This window comes from Protomyctophum bolini, assembly GCF_963924005.1.
Source record: "Protomyctophum bolini genome assembly, chromosome: 11".
In the NCBI taxonomy this organism is placed as follows: domain Eukaryota; kingdom Metazoa; phylum Chordata; class Actinopteri; order Myctophiformes; family Myctophidae; genus Protomyctophum; species Protomyctophum bolini.
In genome coordinates, this window is record NC_137872.1 from 31,937,382 (window position 1) to 31,956,024 (window position 18,643).

Genomic DNA, 18,643 nt, shown 5'->3' on the forward strand with positions numbered 1-18,643 from the left:
GAGAGGGTATTAAAACATGCTATACTTCACGGCAGAGATTTACACAACGTGTATAGGGTAGGGCGAACAAAGGGCGAACCTGAGGGCTACCCTGAGACTGTACAAGGTTCAGACCAGCTTCTGAAGCATACATTGTTACATACATTGCTCTCCATGCTATATGAAAGATGATCATCTTGATACACCGATAGAACCTATACATTGACATAGCCCTGAGGTAGCTACTGCGTGGCCGAGGGCAGATTCTTTGCTTGCAACAGCAGATTCGTGTCTGGCTACGCGAGGCTATAGCCCTGAGGTCTGCAGAACTGCTGGCACGTGACCTCATGTTCGTCTGGGAGATACCGGTGGCGCTGTGCATCAACTGAAATATTAAACGACCGCCAAACTTTTAAATCATACAGTTGTAGCAGCAGAGGAAGGAAAGCCTTCAAACGGTTATTACTTTGTATATTGTTGTCAAGGTATACTCAGTTGAGACAGAGAACCCATAATAATTATCCATAATGTATACATTATGGATAAGGGGTCTGGACAAATAGGCCTTTTCAGGGAGGCGTTAGCATAAATTATGGACTTAGATGGTTCACCGTCTCAACTGCTCAGTAGTAGTTTGGTCTTATAGAATTAAGCCAGAGATATACCAATGTAATAACTAGAATAGTGATGGTAGGTTCAAGTTGAATGTAATAACTAGAATAGTAATGGTAGGTTCAAGTTGAATGTAATAACTAGAATAGTGATGGAAGGGTTCAAGTTGAATGTAATAACTAGAATAGTGATGGAAGGGTTCAAGTTGAATGTAATAACTAGAATAGTGATGGTAGGTTCAAGTTGAATGTAATAACTAGAATAGTGATGGTAGGTTCAAGTTTAATGTAATAACTAGAATAGTGATGGTAGGTTCAAGTTTAATGTAATAACTAGAATAGTGATGGTAGGTTCAAGTTGAATGTAATAACTGGAATAGTGATGGTAGGTTCAAGTTGAATGTTATAACTAGAATAGTGATGGTAGGTTCAAGTTGAATGTTATAACTAGAATAGTGATGGTAGGTTCAAGTTGAATGTTATAACTAGAATAGTGATGGTAGGTTCAAGTTTAATGTAATAACTAGAATAGTGATGGTAGGGTTCAAGTTGAATGTAATAACTAGAATAGTGATGGTAGGTTCAAGTTGAATGTAATAACTAGAATAGTGATGGTAGGTTCAAGTGGTTAAATCAGCTTATCTGCTTTAAAGCAGCGATTCAGCAGAACGGTTTGCAGAGCCTAAAGCAAGGCTTCTGGGCTCGTTTGTTTGCCTCTTCCACCAGAGCTGGCATCAGCATACTGTACCATACTGCTAAATGAAACAATTTTGCAAACAAAATAATGAGAGCCAGTGCAGCAAATGGTCATCCTGCAGCTCTGCACTGTACAGGAGTAAAGAAATCGCGGTGCAACTATACATTTATTGTTATAGTTGCTCTACTGTACTGTGCTCTTAACTGTATTGTAGTGTACTGTGCTCTGTACAATACAGTACTTTGAGTATTTTTGGAAAACATCTTCGAGAAATGACAGAGTAACCGTGTGGGGGTCCCCGGGGGAGTCCCAGGAACACGCCCAAGGGGCCGGCCCGGTTCCCGCGAGCCTTCCTGCGTCCGAAACGGATGAGAAATGACAGAGTTACCGTGTTGCAACGTTTCCACCCCTTATGGGTCTTCGTCAGGTATGAACGATACAGTAGGTACCTGACGAAGACCCATAAGGGGTCGAACCTTTGTCATCCTTTATTCAAATAAAAATATGAACGCTTTTTGGATCATATATCGTATAAATGAAAACGATAGCAATGTAAGCTAGCAATGTAAAGCAAACTTTTTTAGTGGATTGTTTCCAGGTCGTGGGTTTCAGAGTAAAAGTGGCCATGTCTTTCCGGCACCCCAGAGCTCCTATTTTGAAGGAATCCCGGCACTTAAGCGTGAGAGAGAGCCATTAGTCCAAACTAAGGCCTAGTGGAGAGACTCAACTCAACTCAGCTTGTAGTGCAAGTGTATGCCAAGGTCGGAACTTCTATTTGATTTTTCCTGTATTGAAAAGGATAAAAATGCAAAAGCCAATCGCGTATTTTCATTAAAATCCTTGTGTGTGAATTATGTAGTGAAGAGTGAATGTGTGTGTGGTGTCTGGTGCGTGTGTGTGTGTGTGTGTGTGCGCGGGGTGTGACTGTGAATGTATGTAATCTCTAGGTCTATGAAGACGTGTGACTGTGCCTTCCTGGCAGGTGTGAGGAAGAACACATAGGGAATAAATAACACCCAAACCAATACCCAAACACTTTTTTGTTCAAGATGGAGTGCCACAATTCTTTTCACGTGTCTATGAGGTGACAGTACTTCATTAGACACCCTGGAGTAATTTTTATGTGCAATGGTGTATTAACTTTGTATTTAGGGTTTCTTCCTGGAGGCTGAAGCCTTGACAGTCAAACGGGCCAATGAAATAAACAGTAATATAGTGACACCACACTATCACCCCCTCCCCTAACCCCTCCCCCTTTATCATACAACTACAGCTGTGGGTGAGGCTTCAGTTCAGGTGGATCACCACCCATCACCACACACCAGGCAAACCAGGCATACTTAATGAACTGGTGGGCGTGCCCACATAAAAACAACATTTTAACAAATACTGTACACTTTTTTGAAAAGAATATACCTCCTTATATAACAATAACCTGATGATCATGTTTTAGGGTGGAAAAAAATCGTTGCACTCCATCTTTAAAATTAAGAACAATATGCAAACAAGATGCACACAATAGGCAATATGCAAATAGCAAAAAGTAATCGTTGTAATTAGGTCCAACTTCCATTCCGCCTGCAGCTCTTTGAAGTTTAGGGAAGACTTAAAGGTAACACAGGACCTAATAGATAGAGACTTAAGGTCTGCAGCAGCCAGTTAAACCCATTCAAACATATTGCTGCAGAATATTAACCCATTTTAGGCGGGAACCCGTTTTGGTGTTTTAAACATTATGTCATAATTTAGCTATTGAAAAATAACAGATCTACAAGCTCATAGGGCTTGTAGGTCTGCTATTTTTGAAAAATTGTGAAAATGTGGCACAAATCTTTGAAGATATATTTCAGAGCGAACATTTTTAACTACAATATTGGCTTCTGGGGGGTCCCTGGAACTACATATTTTGAGATGGGGGTCCGCGGCCCAATAGAGATAATTCTGGGGGTCCATGACATGAAAAAGTTGAGCATAGAAACATGGGTTTTTTCAGAAAAAGGTTAGGATTTAGAAGACATTTTTTCAATCGACTTCAGTCCAAAATGGGTTAAACAAGCTTTCTTTCGCATGCATGGGCAGAAAGTAGGGATGGATGGGTCACACCCTGAGGAAACCACCCGCCTTAGCTGTAGAGGTGCAGAACAACGTTACTAATGTGAAAACTCAATGCATGCATGAGAAGAAGTGCAGGGGGAAATATTGTATTCAGGCGTCGTACGCAATAACACCCGGCGTGAAAACACTCTCAAATCTGCAAATTGATATACACATGGCTTGTCTCTACACTGCAGAGCAGACCATAACAATTCCAGATAAAAGCTAACAGCCTGTGTCACTCTATGTTTGGCTGCTGAATGTATAGTAAAAAAAAGAAAAAATAACTCATTCAATTACCAATTTAAAATTACATGTGAACGGAGTGTCGTTTGCTGTGTGCCGATATGGAACCTCGCTCAGTGTCTGTTATTGAGATACAGTAGCACTTCCGATGTGTATCTGAGATTTCAATTCCAAGGCATAACAATCCCATAATGCCACACTGACGTCGGCGTGCAGATGCTTCACACCATGCTTCTCCAATTCCTCTTACTCGGAGGCTTGCAGGGCAATCCATCACTACAACGAGGAAAGTGACACGGCTCAGATTACGGTGGCGTTGTCGTAGAATATGATGACATTGCACATTTCTTAGACGTTAACGTGTTTTTTACACCAATACATACTGGAAGACGCTGATGATGACAGCGATGAATCAGCACAATATGGGCCACCCAAATAACTCAATGATTGTAAAAAGGGATGGGGTCATTAAGGATGGCACGGGGTAAAGTCCATGCCTATACCACTGCAGAGACGAGTGGGATTACTTCCTTGTTTACACTTACAGCCTGACAAACTCCACTATTTTCTCAGAATCTACGCTGCCTCCTCACAGATTGATCATGTTCTGTCCTAATTTCTGACTTCATCATGCATCTCGGGTACAATATTAACGCTTCTAAAGAGAGATCAGACCTACTAGCACGTTGTAGTAATGGAAGATTTCACCTCCCCCCAGGAAGGTATAGGGGTTTTCAGAGTAAAATCTCAGTCATCTGCTTGGCAGTTCGCACCTTTATTCTGAAAGATTCCTCTGCACCAGAAGTTGTTTTTTTTTACCTTTTTTACATTCATTTATGGGAATTATTAGATTTTCTTTCTTTTGAAAATTGTTGAAATTGTTTTGAATTGATGAAAGGTTTAAAAACTCTTTCAGCGCCACCTGGTGGTCACCAGTTTAGGCTTTGAGTGCCAATTCTCCCATTATAAAGAAAGAAAGAATTTGTAATTCTATTATGCATGTAATGTGCATGTCATCACCTGTACACCAGATTAGAGGAAATTATTTTTTAATTGCCAAGGGATCACGTCTTGTCGTCCGTGGCATCCGGTACATAATTGGCAATTAGACGTCTTGACGTTTATGGCTCTTAAACTGTTTTTGCTGAAATATTTTGGATTTCTTTTTTAAAGATATTTAACGGAAATAATTTGATATTTACTGGCGACCCATAAAAATTGGTCCGCAACCCAACCTTGGTTCCCGACCCATTGTTTGGGAAACCATCTGTGAGAAAAGAAGCGGCTGGTGACTAATGTGTATGGGAGGATAGGTGGTCGTCTAATTCTAATACCCTCTCTGGAACATCAGGGTCGGTGTGCACTTGACAGTGACTATACACATGGAACAGGGAACTGGCAATGACTTCACAATTGGGTTGACATTTAAAAAATGTCATAAAAATTGAAAAAGCAGCCATGTCCTCAAGGGGGAGGGGGGGGGGGACATCTGCTTTATGCCACTTCAAAAACCGAAAAAAAGGGGAACCAACCAATCTTGGAGGTTTCCTCCCGTTATGCTTATGCTTATTATATATCTAAGCAAAACGTTACATTCCTGGTCTAGAATGAGTTTCATTGTCTCTACACTGAATTGTGTACTCTCCGTCTGAGCCGAGCAAGCTAAACCAGTGATTCACAAACGTTTTAGCTTGTGACCCAAAAAACAAAGGATACATTTGCCCGGGACCCAAACTAGTGAAAATATCTTCACTATCTTCACGAATTCTTCCACTATCTTCACTAATTCTAATTTATGGAATATCTTTGATCTTCTTCATGTAATTACTGAAACAAAATCATTGAATTTAGTTTTTAATTGAATTTTTTTTTAGCTTTTTGGGGGAATGTTTTTTGAGAATGATTGAAATAATAATAATAATTAAAAACAAAAACGTAGCAAACCAAATAGAAAGGAGCCCATACAAATGTGTCCACGGAACGTGTGTTTGTGTTTTTAGAACCTGTGAGTGAAACGACCCAGAAAGCCTTTCACCGGTACGTTCTGTACTACAATGGATCTGCCTCCTCTCCAGTGGCAACCGGCGGTCTGAGTAGCAGATTCGAATGCCATCAAAGGGACAAAAATCACGTTTAATCAGAGCATTGAATGCTGCAGTAGAAACGTCTACTGACTTTCCGTAACCGCCTCCAGCGCCAAACGTTATATTGTGACGTTTTGGAGAAGTTCAGTATAGGCTGTATTCTGTGCGTTGATCACGGCTACAGTTTTGACAGTGACGTCACGCGTTGTCCGACATTACTAACCCTAACACTAAATCTTACTTACCCTAACTCTAATCCTAAACTTAACCTCAGTCTTAACTATAAACTGTGGCTCAGGATGTAGAGCAGGTCGTCCAATGATCCCTGGGTCGGCGGTTCGAATCCCGGCTCCTCCTGTCCACATGTCAAAGTGTCCTTGGGCAAGACACTGAACCCTATTGCCTCCAATGAGTTGGTCGGTGTGAGCTCGCCTCCATTGGTGTGTGAATGTGGGAAGTGAGGACGCTGGCGTCGACTGTATGAATGAATGAACCATTGTAAAGCGCTTCGAGCACTTGGAAAAGTGCTATAAAAATGCAATTCACTAACCTCATATCATTTGTCGCTGTCAGAACAGACACCATGATCAACTGCACAGAATGCAGCCTATACTGAGATCTTGACGGCTACTGAGAGCATTCAGCATAATCTTGTCCCCTTCAATGCATTGAAGGCATTCGAAACGGGTGTGATCTGACGTTGTAACTTGTTAGGAAGGGCCTGGGGAGGAATGCCAATGACAGCACAACAACTGGATGCATGCAGAGAAGATCACTTGAGCAGATGGAGTAGTCGTGGAGGAGGGTTCACTGTGTGTGTGTGTGTGTGTGTGTGTGTGTGTGTGTGTGTGTGTGTGTGTGTGTGTGTGTGTGTGTGTGTGTGTCTGTGTCTGTGTGTGTGTGTGTGTGTGTGTGTGTGCGTGCGTACGCACGCACACACACACACACACAAAACACACGTACAAAAGCATATTCATCATTTTTCAACCTTGTCTTCATGACACTCTCACAGGAATAATGAAACACAATGTGCACGCACGCGCACACGCCCGCACGCACACGCACACACACGCTCACACAAACACGCACACACACACACACAGTCTCACTTGCTCACCTCTCTCATTTGTAACCTTCAGAGCACCACCCAATAACAGTATAGACCCAGGAGGGAGTTGTGCAGTGCGGTATGAAGGTCCCTTAGGGGACAAGGAGTCAGGCAGAGCAACACAGAGTCAGACCTGCTACAGAAGTAAGTGTACGCGTCTTGAATGATGGATGTCACTCCCCTTCAAATCCGCTAAAGGCTGCAACACAGTGAACCAAGTCAACTCCAATTATATGACTGGCATTTATCATCCAACACTCTAAGTCTTAAACTTTGCCAGAAGAATCTGGCATTATTGTCTGCTCTAACGCACCGCTGCCGATTGTTCTCGTCTGAAGACGATAGAGAATGTGTCTGTTTGAGCCAATGAGCCATGTCATGGCTTCTGTGTTCACTTCTCTGTTCAGTGATTGCACACACCTTTTGCTCAGTCAGTGGTTTCCAAGTTCCCCACTCAGGCTGGCAAATCCAACCTGGACCACAAAGACAAAAAGAAGGGTTTTGATTGTGATTTAAAAAGAAATAAGAAAATAACATCTTCACTTAAACCACATCAAACCTGGCCTCCCTATTGTTGAGGCACTGGGGGCGTGTTCTCTAGGCCTAGGGTAGGTACCCTGTACCCTCAACAAAACAAACATGCAGTAATCCTAGTCTCTATACTGCCTGCCCATGGCCAGCCGGGGAGACTGATGGAGGGTCAAGGAACTGTTTGGAATACCGTGTTCCTTCTACGCGCTACATCCAACCAGGGAAACGCCCCCCCTGTCAGGTGTAAAGAAGCGGCTTGGCCTCTTTCGCATTGTGCAATGAGCTTGTATATCGTCTTTTTTTCTGTTGCACAACGAAGTATAGGGACAAAGACCTTATTAATTAACCAATCTTTCTTGGACATTTAGTTTTTCTGTATAATGATAGTCTTTCCATTGTTTGTGCTTCACAACAGTCTACATTTCCAGTGTAACTAAAACTAACACTACACATGACAAATGTGTTTCTCACTGAAAGTACAAGGGTAATGCTACCCATTGTACCGCCTTGTGAAATAATCAAAGAGTAGTTGGCCTGGCTCCCTTCACACACTAAAAGACCACTTCCAATCATCTGGCCAAATCCTGTGTGTTTCCATGGCAATAAAGATGGAGAGGACGGCTCGCCTTTATAGAGGGGTGCGTGTGTAGAGAGACAGAAGTATATGCTGCGTTTTCCTTTGAGGACTGGGTAAATGGATGGGTGGGTAAGGTAAGACTTGATTTACAGAGTTGTTGCACCCGAAGATTCCCGCACGTTGTGCGCTTGGAGATCAGCTCTTTTTCGGTGCGAGACACCGGCACACGACGGACTATGAATCGGGCATTAAGGCTTTAAGTGCCGGTCAGTGACTCTGAAAGCCAGCCATGATCTCATGTATTGGATCCATACTAGCGCTCTACCGCTGAGAACCTTCTGTGACCTTTCTGTGTGCCAAGGAATGCAACCAACAATGCATGTTGTACAGAGTATGAGTGCTGGTAAGAATGCAGAGAGCAGATGGTGGCTTATATGCGAGTGTGAACAGGAGATGTATGCTGTTCATCTCTCTTTCTATTTTACACCCTTTTTCAGATGGTAGAAACCAAACAATATTTCACGTTAGACATGGACTCTCGCCACCAATGCTAACAGACATAAATGCACATGTGTGTGCGCACGCACGCACGGACTCTCACACTCACACACACACACCCACACCCATACCCACATACACACACACATGCACGCAAACAACAAAAGCACACACACCTTTTATCATCCCTCGATGTGCTAGGAATTAATCAGAATCAGCCTTATTTTTTTTTACAATGGGGAAAGAACAAAGGGATGGTATCGTAATGAGATAAGATGTACATTTACTGGTCCCTGGAGGGACATTCAGGTGTCACATACAGTCTCACCAGCAGTAAGTATGACACACAGGAGAGGAACAGGTAAGAATAAGAATCAAAGAACAAAACCAAGGGAAATCAAATATAAAGAAAATACTATAGTGTTTCCCTGATTCTGTGAGCTTAGCTGATGTTCACTGTACGAGGATTGGATGGAGGGAAGATCACACCACCCACTTTGAATGTTATCAACCTATAATCACCAGTATGGTCTTCTCTGGACCATTCAATGCAGACAGTATGGACATTTCCAGTTTGTGGAAACTAGTAGGCAACTAGGAAATGCAGAAGTGAAATGACTGCCGCCGAAGCAAAAACATCGTGAAACTGACTTACACAACATGTCCGGTTAAGAGTTAAGACTGATATGAGGATATGGGAATTACGTGGCCGCTCCGCTGTCAACAACCCCCTTCGCATTGCATTTCGGGTGAGCTCAGTTAGGCCTGTCACAATTATTACATAATCGCCTAATCACAATTATTTGAGATACAGTAAATACACTTTTTGCATAATCGTCAATCGTTTCCATGTTGAGAAATGTCCAAACATTTTCAAACATTTTTGAAAAAAAATCAACTAATTCCACAATTTTGGAAAAAGAGAATTGGAAATAAAAAAATGAATATGAATTATTAAGTGTCTTTGTCATATCTGCCCTGTGCAATTTATGGTAACGAAGCCTAAAAATCAAAAACAAATAGTAACGTTCCAATGTTCAATGCCAAAACCACAATTAAATCTAACGATTTGTAATCGTGACAGCCCTATAAGCTGGATGTGGATTAGCCGTTTGCAATTTTGTAGTTGTTTAAAAGAAAGCTTGCTCGCTCAATTGACCCTCTGAATAAATAATAATAGCACATGAATGCTTTTCTCGCAAACACACACACACACACACACACACACACACACACACACACCCCCCCCCCTCTTTGGCAGAACATAAATGCTTTTCACACAGTCCCTCCCTCCCTCCACCCCCATTCCCCATATCCTCTGATTGATCTACTAAAGCTTCCACAGGGACACACAGATAGCCATTGAAGAATGGTGCTGCAATCTGTGCGGTACCCTGGACACAGCAGGGGGTCCATGGGGGGGGTCTCGTGTGGGGGGAATAGTGACGTGAATGGGGGGGGGGGGGGGGGGGGGTCGGCTATATGTGAAAGCCAAAGGATGCTGTAAATTCAAAGCGGGCAAAGGTGGAATTGGTGAGTGAGGGGTTAATGTGCTTTTGAACTGGAAGGTGTGATGTGATGACGTCACACATCAAGGTGAGATAAAGTAATGCCACAGACCACAGACAGTCAAGTGTATGGGGAGTAATAGCAGGTGGTATAGAATTATAGATTAGGCCAGGGGTTGAGGGGTATGGGGAGTAATAGCAGGTGGTATAGTATTATAGATTAGGCCAGGGGTTGAGGGGTTCCCAAACCTTACCATGCCAAGGACCTCTACATAGCATAGTTGCACCCTCCCTATATTGTGAAATGGCTTAAAATGAAACATTGAAAACAAATGTGCCAACGAGGCCAAAGTGCCATGGAAAATGACATGTCCAATACGGGCGAATGCACCACACAAGGAAAGTGACTCCCACTTCCTATGCCAGATTCTCCAATGGGTTTCCCCAGGCTTTTCTTTTTGAGCCCAATGCGAATGAAAATAAAAGCCTGGGTACCGAGGCTAGGAAGTCTGTGAATAGCTCTACACAGGTGGAAGGATGTTAGTTTGTAACCTAAACAGACTCATATTAAGGAACGTACGGTAATACAACGAAAATTGTTCATAAATGTGCTCTATAAATAAACATGATTTGATTTGAAGTATTCAACATGTTCTACCAAATAAAGCATGCCCACGGGAGATCATAATTAATTCAATAAATGGTTTTAGGCCCTGCGGTGCAAGGGAAAGCACGCATAATCTGAGAGTCAGCGCAAAAGGCTGCTCAAAATGCACGTCTGAATATATTTACTACCGTTGTTGAGGAGACGATCATTACCATATCCACAACTATTCATAGAAGACTACAGTAATAGAGGGTATGCGCATGACATCATCATACCGGAAGTACCGAGTGTCAAAAAACGGCTTTCTGTGGACACCCCGCTGTCGTTAAGCCCATACATCCAGCAGCCTTAAAAGGTTGAGAACCACTGGCAGCATGGTGGATCCACACCATTAAGATCATTTTTGCAGTGTTCATGTGGGTTGAGACTAATCACACTCTCTCAGTTCTCACTGTCTCCATCTCCTGGGGATATAGTCGCATGCACACGCACACGCACACACACGCACACGCACAAGCACAAACACAGGTCGCGTCCTTGGGATAGTTTTGTCACTCCAGAAACCAGTGGTGGAAAAAATACTGCTATAAATGTAGAACTATACTCTGTTACAAGTAAAATACTTAAAAGTACCTAAAGTAAAACAAAGTACTTGTTATACAGAATCATCATGTCCCATTTCAAGTTTTCAAATGTGTAAAAAATCTTTTGAAAATAGCAGATCTACAAGCTTGTAGATAAGCTATTTTCAAATGGCCGAAATGCACCGGTATATAGGGCTGAAGTGGTTAATGTATGATTTGTAATAATAATCAAAATATCCAAAGTAACTAGTAAATAAAAGTAGTGTAGTAAAAGTACAATATTTTCCTCTGAGATGCAGTGGAGTAGACGTAGTAAGTATTGGAAATTGGACAATACGCAAGTAACGTAAAATACCTACTTGGGTAGTTACTTTACACCACTGTAGTTTTGTCATTCCAAAAACCCAGGTTTATGAAAACAAACAGTCAGAATGTCACCTCTAGCTACCCTACGCTGTTATTTTTCAGTTTATTGTACAACTGTCATTAGTAATACGCTGCCACGGTCTAAAATGACTTACATTGACATAATTTATCACTGTAGTTTTTCTAAGAGACATTTTGACTCCTGACTCTCCGGTTGCACTGACTCAAATGACCATTCACAGAACTCCACCCCCAGAATGGAGCGCCGTGGCTTAATTTAGATAGTATTCTATGTATAGCACTCTATAGTGTATACTCGTAGCTTTACAGTACAGTTTTTCTACTATTAGACAGATGCTAGGTTCTTAGCTTCCTTATGACACTTTCTTTTTTTTATGTTTTTTTTTTGTGGCTTTAACCTTTTATTTTATATTTTTTTATGGAGGGACAGACAGTAGGCTGACAGGAAATGGGGAAAGAGATGGGGGGGAAGACATGCTTACTGTAAATCGCTCTGGTTAAAGAGCATCTGCTAAATGCCTGAATTGTAAACTGAGTCTGTATTTGGTCTGTCATGGAACAGTGTTGTATCTTGTTATATTATATCTAATTGTGCCAGGTCACCTTCCTCTGAGATACACAGCATTGCTCCACAGAACAGATCAGCATGCACTGCACTTCCGTTGCAAAGGAACAAACGGCGGGTAATTGTTCCAATTAGTGGGCTGTCTAGCAGCACGCTGTGATGTCTACCGTTATCAGTCATTCTATTATTCGGAATCTACCCAATTCATCATGCGAATTTCAATTCATTATTGATCGTTATCATAGCGTAGTAAGCGTACAGAAACAATGTATTCCTGTAAACTGTCTTTGTACCCTACTGTCCATCCGTCTCCCTTTTATGCCTAAATGGAGATTTCGATGCTGGGCACGGCACTCCCTCGGGTCCTCTGTGACACGCGCAGTTTGGAGTAAATCGGTCAGACGGGTCTGGAGACACGTGCACACACAGTGCACAGCAGACACACGGACAGAGATTCATTTTTAGTTAGATTTGGCTCCTTTGTGCCATGGACTAGCGTTGCTAATATTTTCAAGACGTTTTGACAGAAAGTGACAGATCTACAAGCTCACAATGCAGCGTCGCATTGTGACGCTCTGTGAGCTTGAACCGCTATTCCGCTGTTTTTTGAATAGCCATTGGGTTCAAGGCAAGCAAAGAAAAGAAAACAAAAATATTACGGTAATAACACTAAATAATTAGCTACAATTAAACGTGTGAAGTATCTCATGAAAGCTAGGTCACATCATGATAGTTAAAGTCCTACTATTGTCACATACATTGCTCTATGTGAAATTTGTTCTCCACATTTGACCCATATCTTGGAGCGGTGAGCCGCAGCCGTGCCACATTCAGGAATCATATTATTTGTAGTTGATCTAACCCCTCAATCCAACCCTGGATGCTGAGCTCCAAGCAGGGGAGGCATTGGGTCGCATTTTTACAGTCATTGGTATGACGCGGCATGGGATCGAACCCCAACCTCCCAGTTCCAGGGCGGACACTCTAACCACAAGGCCACTGAGCTGGTTACTGAATCAGCCGTTGCATTATACTAATAGCTTATAGCTACTTGCATTTCTACGATGGTTACCTCATGTGGTCGTTTGAAATATAAAGCAAACCTGATGCTTGTAGTTACTATCCTATGCTATGCATCATAACACTATTCCCACACTGGAATTGTAATGCTTACCCCTCTCTCTTCACCCCACTCGGCATCACATCATGCTCACAATCTCCAAACTAAATGGATAACTAACCATGGCCATGTTTTGTCCCGTCACCCCACCCCCACACACAGACTATGCACGCATGTCGCACGCACATGCAGTCGCACACATATGCATGCATGCGCACACACACACACACACACACACACACACAGTCACACACACACGCACACACGTCTGCCCAGCCACTCTCTATAAATAAATAAGGTACAGTTTCCAAGGTAACGTATCCATGGAGGATTGGCCACCGACCACCTGAAATCCAGTTGGAAAAAAAATAATTAAGGTTGGGGTTCTGGGAGGGTGGTTTGACAGCCAGGCACAGCAAAATATGTCCACTTGACATAAAAACACCACCATCATATACTCACAGTACAACTGTACTACTGTACTACCAAAACCACCACCACCTCCATCACTGGAAACCCCTCTGGTGTTATCCTCCCCTCTCCATTCTGTAGCATCATACCACCAACCCCAACACCAGCAACTGGTTTGCAAATTTGCCACAGCTGCCGTTCGTTACATGACAGAGTCACATTGCATCAGGGAATGTCATTGAAGGGGTGTATGTGTGCGTGCGTGAGTGCATGTGTATGTGTGTGTGTGTGTGTGTGTGTGTGTGTGTGTGCACTGTGCAGGAGGTTATGTGGTATGAGGTCTGATTTCACAACATGGGAAATACTTGGGCTCCCTCCAGTGGTAAAAGATGTGAACTGGCAGTACATTACATTACAGTACTACAGATCATGTGGACCTTGGGGATTGAAAAAGGAAGAAAAACAAGAATTTATGTCTGACGCGCGCGCGCACACACACACACACACAGCGATGTTATTGTGTTATTGTGTGTAAAAAGCCTCATTCATATTGCCACCATCTCAGGCCATGAGTAAGGGCCAGCTAACTGAACTCAACAAGTCAGAAGAACATGACAAGTGGCTGTGAATGGTTGTGGAGAAACGTGGCAGCATATTGCATGTTAAAGGCTTACCCAGTAAGCCCTAACTTCCACAGCTTTAACACATTTTCTTTACGCGGTCATTGGAGGAGTAGAATAATTAATATCTTCATTGAGCAATAACGCTCCAGCTAACATCAAAGAGGCTAATTAAATCATCACGATTAGTTTCTCATCTGCATATCCTGTCCCTGTTGGCCGACTGAAGGCGTGTACGTGGGAGGAGATGGGGTGGAGCGGTGCCAGAGAGAGGGCATGCGGATTTGCATTATGTGCTGTATTGTAAAATATCCATGGGAAAATGTCTCTGAATCTTCAACACTAGAGAGCATGAGTTGTGTAAAAATGAAGGTGATGTGTTGCCATGCATTTCCATATTCAAAATAGATCTTAGTCTTTTAACACAGAGATATAATTGATCTGCATATAATACCCAATAGACTTCCATTATTTCTCTCCAATCTTTAAATAAGTCATTCTCATATGATTTGCTGTGTAATTATTTGGTGTAGCCAGAGACAGTATTCTTGTCAAAAGGATTCCTTTGGAGTGTTTGTTTTTTTTTACAAACAATTCAGTTTAGCTATTTATTTTCTTTTGGTCCTGGTCTTAAAGGGAGAGATTAAAGCCCAATGAATTTAAGGATGGGCATGGCCAGCAATATCCAGCGACAGCTCCAGAAAATTGTGACTGAGGGTGCTATGGGTGGGCTAGCTATTTAGAGGGGATAATGAATCTTGGTTTACATAGAAGTCAGTCAATTGGGCTTGTTTTGAGGGGGGGGGGGGCTAAGCCTCCACCAGAGGGGGCTAAAGCGCCCCTTGCCGTCCCTGGCAATATCATAAGCATTCAAAGTGTTACACCTGGCATTTGATTACTTAGACAATTAGACACGACTGCTTTTGGGGGGTGCTGCTACCCCCTCTTATGTCCAGCTTTGAGGGTTTGTGTGAACACAAACATTGAAGACAAAAGTGAGGACGCAAATTGTGATTGGCCGAAATGAAACGACGTATGATGACGTATGATAAGAGCGCCACTCACTTCACACAGGTGTGATTTTTATATCATCTCTACAAATGATGAAGAAATACCTTGCCAATCCAGGAAGGCCAATGAATCCAATCCATCCAGGCACACATATTCGGGACCATCTCATTCTCCACAAGGCCTGGTACTGCATGTGAGCGCAGGGTGAGCTTCACCGCGGTCATGAGGAAGGTACTGCACGCACATCCGTGGCCCAGGTGCAAGACAAGCAACAGTATCACGGCATTCATGCCAGTGGCCAGGACCTGGGGAAGGAGAGAAACAACAGGGATAAAAGGGAGAAACTCCTTAGACTTCCTTAGTCATTTCAGCAATATTATTCACAGTTGGGAACTAATAGCCCCTGTTATGCATTCTCTGAAGTTCCAACAAGTTATGACACATGGACAAGACAATAAAGTCAGCTCACCTGTTTGTTGGAAAACGCAAACATCACAGCGTGGCATCTCATTCCTCACACACATCTGTGGCAGGTGGTCCTCCTACGCACCCAACGATGACTGTTCTGGCATTAATGGCCACTTCAAAGACCAGAGCTGGGATGGAGTGGAAGATAAAATATCGCCAGAGAGAGACAACTCATGAGAGATTGACTGGATGGATGCCTGTAAAAGAAGAAATGCAGAGCAGCAGATGCACTTCCTGTGAATGGGTGCTCAGCTACTACAGTCAATACTTTAGAAAAGCCACCAGATAAGTGGAAATACAGCAGCACTCAAAAGTCGACAAAAGCCTTTGGGCTCTGGCTGATCTGATGAAGCCTTTAAGGCTGAAACCTGCCTGCTGTAGAAAAAAAAAAAAAAAAAATTGAGTCAAAGTCTTGCATTTGTATCTTTTGTGATGCTATTTCCACCTACATGTATCTAATGTTTTTGATGCCTGTAAAATAATCTTTGACCTCTGTGGACTTTGTTCAGTGACCACCGTCAGAACACTTTGTTAGAGCAGTGGTCCTTGAGTTGGTAAACAAATGGACCCTTATGGATCTTTAACTCTTGAGATGTTAAATTATTGTTAAACATCTGCATTAATTAAGTTCATTTAATTTACAAGAAGTCTACACAATTAGAGAATGTAGAAGAATTGTTATTTTGACCAACGTTTGCCTGTTATCTCTCCTATTGTACCAACAATAATCACAGACATTCTAGCAGGGCTACATCAATAGGCCTACAGCATGGAATTGGAAATGTGGACATAGTCTATTCTTTAGTTTTGGGTCTGCAAGGCTAAATCTCATCAAATGGTGGTCCGAGGCTTGAAAACTAGAAACAAAGTCAAAGTCATAACGATTTATCACACACGTTACCGCAGTGAAATTTGTTCTCTGCATTTGACCCATCTCTTGGAGCAATTAGTTGATTTGACCCCCCAATCCAACCCTTTTGATGCGGAGTGCCAAGCAGGGAGGCATTGGGTCCCATCTTTACAATCTTTGGTATGACCCGGCCGGGGATCGAACCCCGACCTCCCAGTTTCAGGGCGGACAAAACACAAGGCCACTGTCAGGTAAACCACTAGCAATAGAGTATATTTTGCAGCAGCACTTGGCACAGCACAGCGCGACCTGGCCCCTGTGGGCCTATTAAAGAACATAATACAGCAGGCATGACATTTGCAGCAGCAGTTCAGTTGACACAGCGGCCCAGCCGTCAGAACACAAGAGAATATACTCATTGGTTCTCAACCAATGGCCTGGGGAGCTAAATGATGGGAGTTGGTAACCAAATGAACCTTTAACTCTTGAGAGCGTATTATTAAATGAAACCAAATGGACCCTTTATGGGAAACCTTTGGTTTCATTTTACGCTCTCAAGAGTAGGAATTATTATTATTTTGAACAATGTTTGCCTGATATCTCTCCTAATGGTACCACAATACAATACAGCATGGAATTGTGGACAAAACAATTATCCAACCATAACAAAATATTCTAAGTTTTTAGTCTGAGAGGCTAAATATCATCAGATGGTGGTCCGAATAAATAATGAGCCTTGATATGAAAATGTTTGAAAAACACTGCACTATAACATTAGCAGCAGGCTAGCCCCTCTCGGAACCCCCTGGGTCAGAAACTTCAGTACAATTGGGTTCTGCTTGTAGGGCTAGCAGCAGGCTAGCAGCAGTAGGCAGTGGCACATGTGGCCCATTCAGAACACAACACAGTAGGCTACATGCTATTACCTGCGTCGTCCTTTTCTTCTTCCTCCTCCCCACAAGGCCACAACACTCCTCCATGCACGTCGACAACGCTAGTACTATTATTTTATAAGTCTGTACTACTGACTCAATTGTGCCCACGCCGCCCACCAGAGAAAGCAGCTGATATGCGTTTCTGCCATGCTGTAAAAGTAAATAAACAACCTGGCAGTGACACAGTGACATGAGAGGTTTATGCCACGCGTCGCGTGGCGTGGAAAAGGTAAACAGGAAAGAGAAACAGCGTCGGCACAGAGTAATCACGCTTTGATCTCACCGCAAAGCGGGCCCAAACATTGGAACTATCACCATGAGCACTTCCGCATTCCATTGTTGGCTAAAATCTCACATTTGACAAAGAAGACGAGCAAATAAAGTTATTTTGGTCTATAATTGTATTCTCTGCAGCTGTTTGGTCTTGTTTGTTGTTTGACTCTGTTGTTATTCAAGTGCCATTATTTTATTATACTGTACTTATATATGTATACTGTATGTTATTGTTTTGTTTTTTGTTTGTTTTTCATTTTAAGTAATTGTATTGTATTGTCTGTATTATGTATTGTTTTGTTGTATTGTCTGTTTGTCAACAAAAAAAATGCAATAAATATATTGTTAAAAATATATATATATTTTGGTCTCAAATCAAAACGCTGCCGCCATGATCACTGCACTTTCTACCATTCAGCAACTTCCTCATAAAGACATTCAGGCTAACTTTCACTCGTTCTGCGTGCATGTGTGCCTGGACATTATTTTTATTTATCTTTTGTGTTTTTTGTGTCCTCTATTGTCTTGGCAGCACAGTTAGGTGCATTTAGGGCCGGCTATTTGACCTTTTGCGGGTGCTTTGGAAAATTACACGGTTTCTGTTTTCTTAACTGTCTGCGCGTGTTTGCAGCCGCAAAACCTGCGAAATTATTTTGTGAATTCGTCCCTCGGGGCAACTCTGCATTTCGTAGTGTAGGCCTAGGCTTAGGCTATACATGACATGATGACAATATTCATTCAGCAGAGTAGGGCTCTGCATTGTAGAAAGAATCCACCACGCTTAAGCCAGCTCCTCTTAAGTGCATGCAGACCGGATGCAGACCTGGGTTACATTGACTGCTCTCTGGCTTGTAAAGGGCCCCACTCATTATTTCAGGG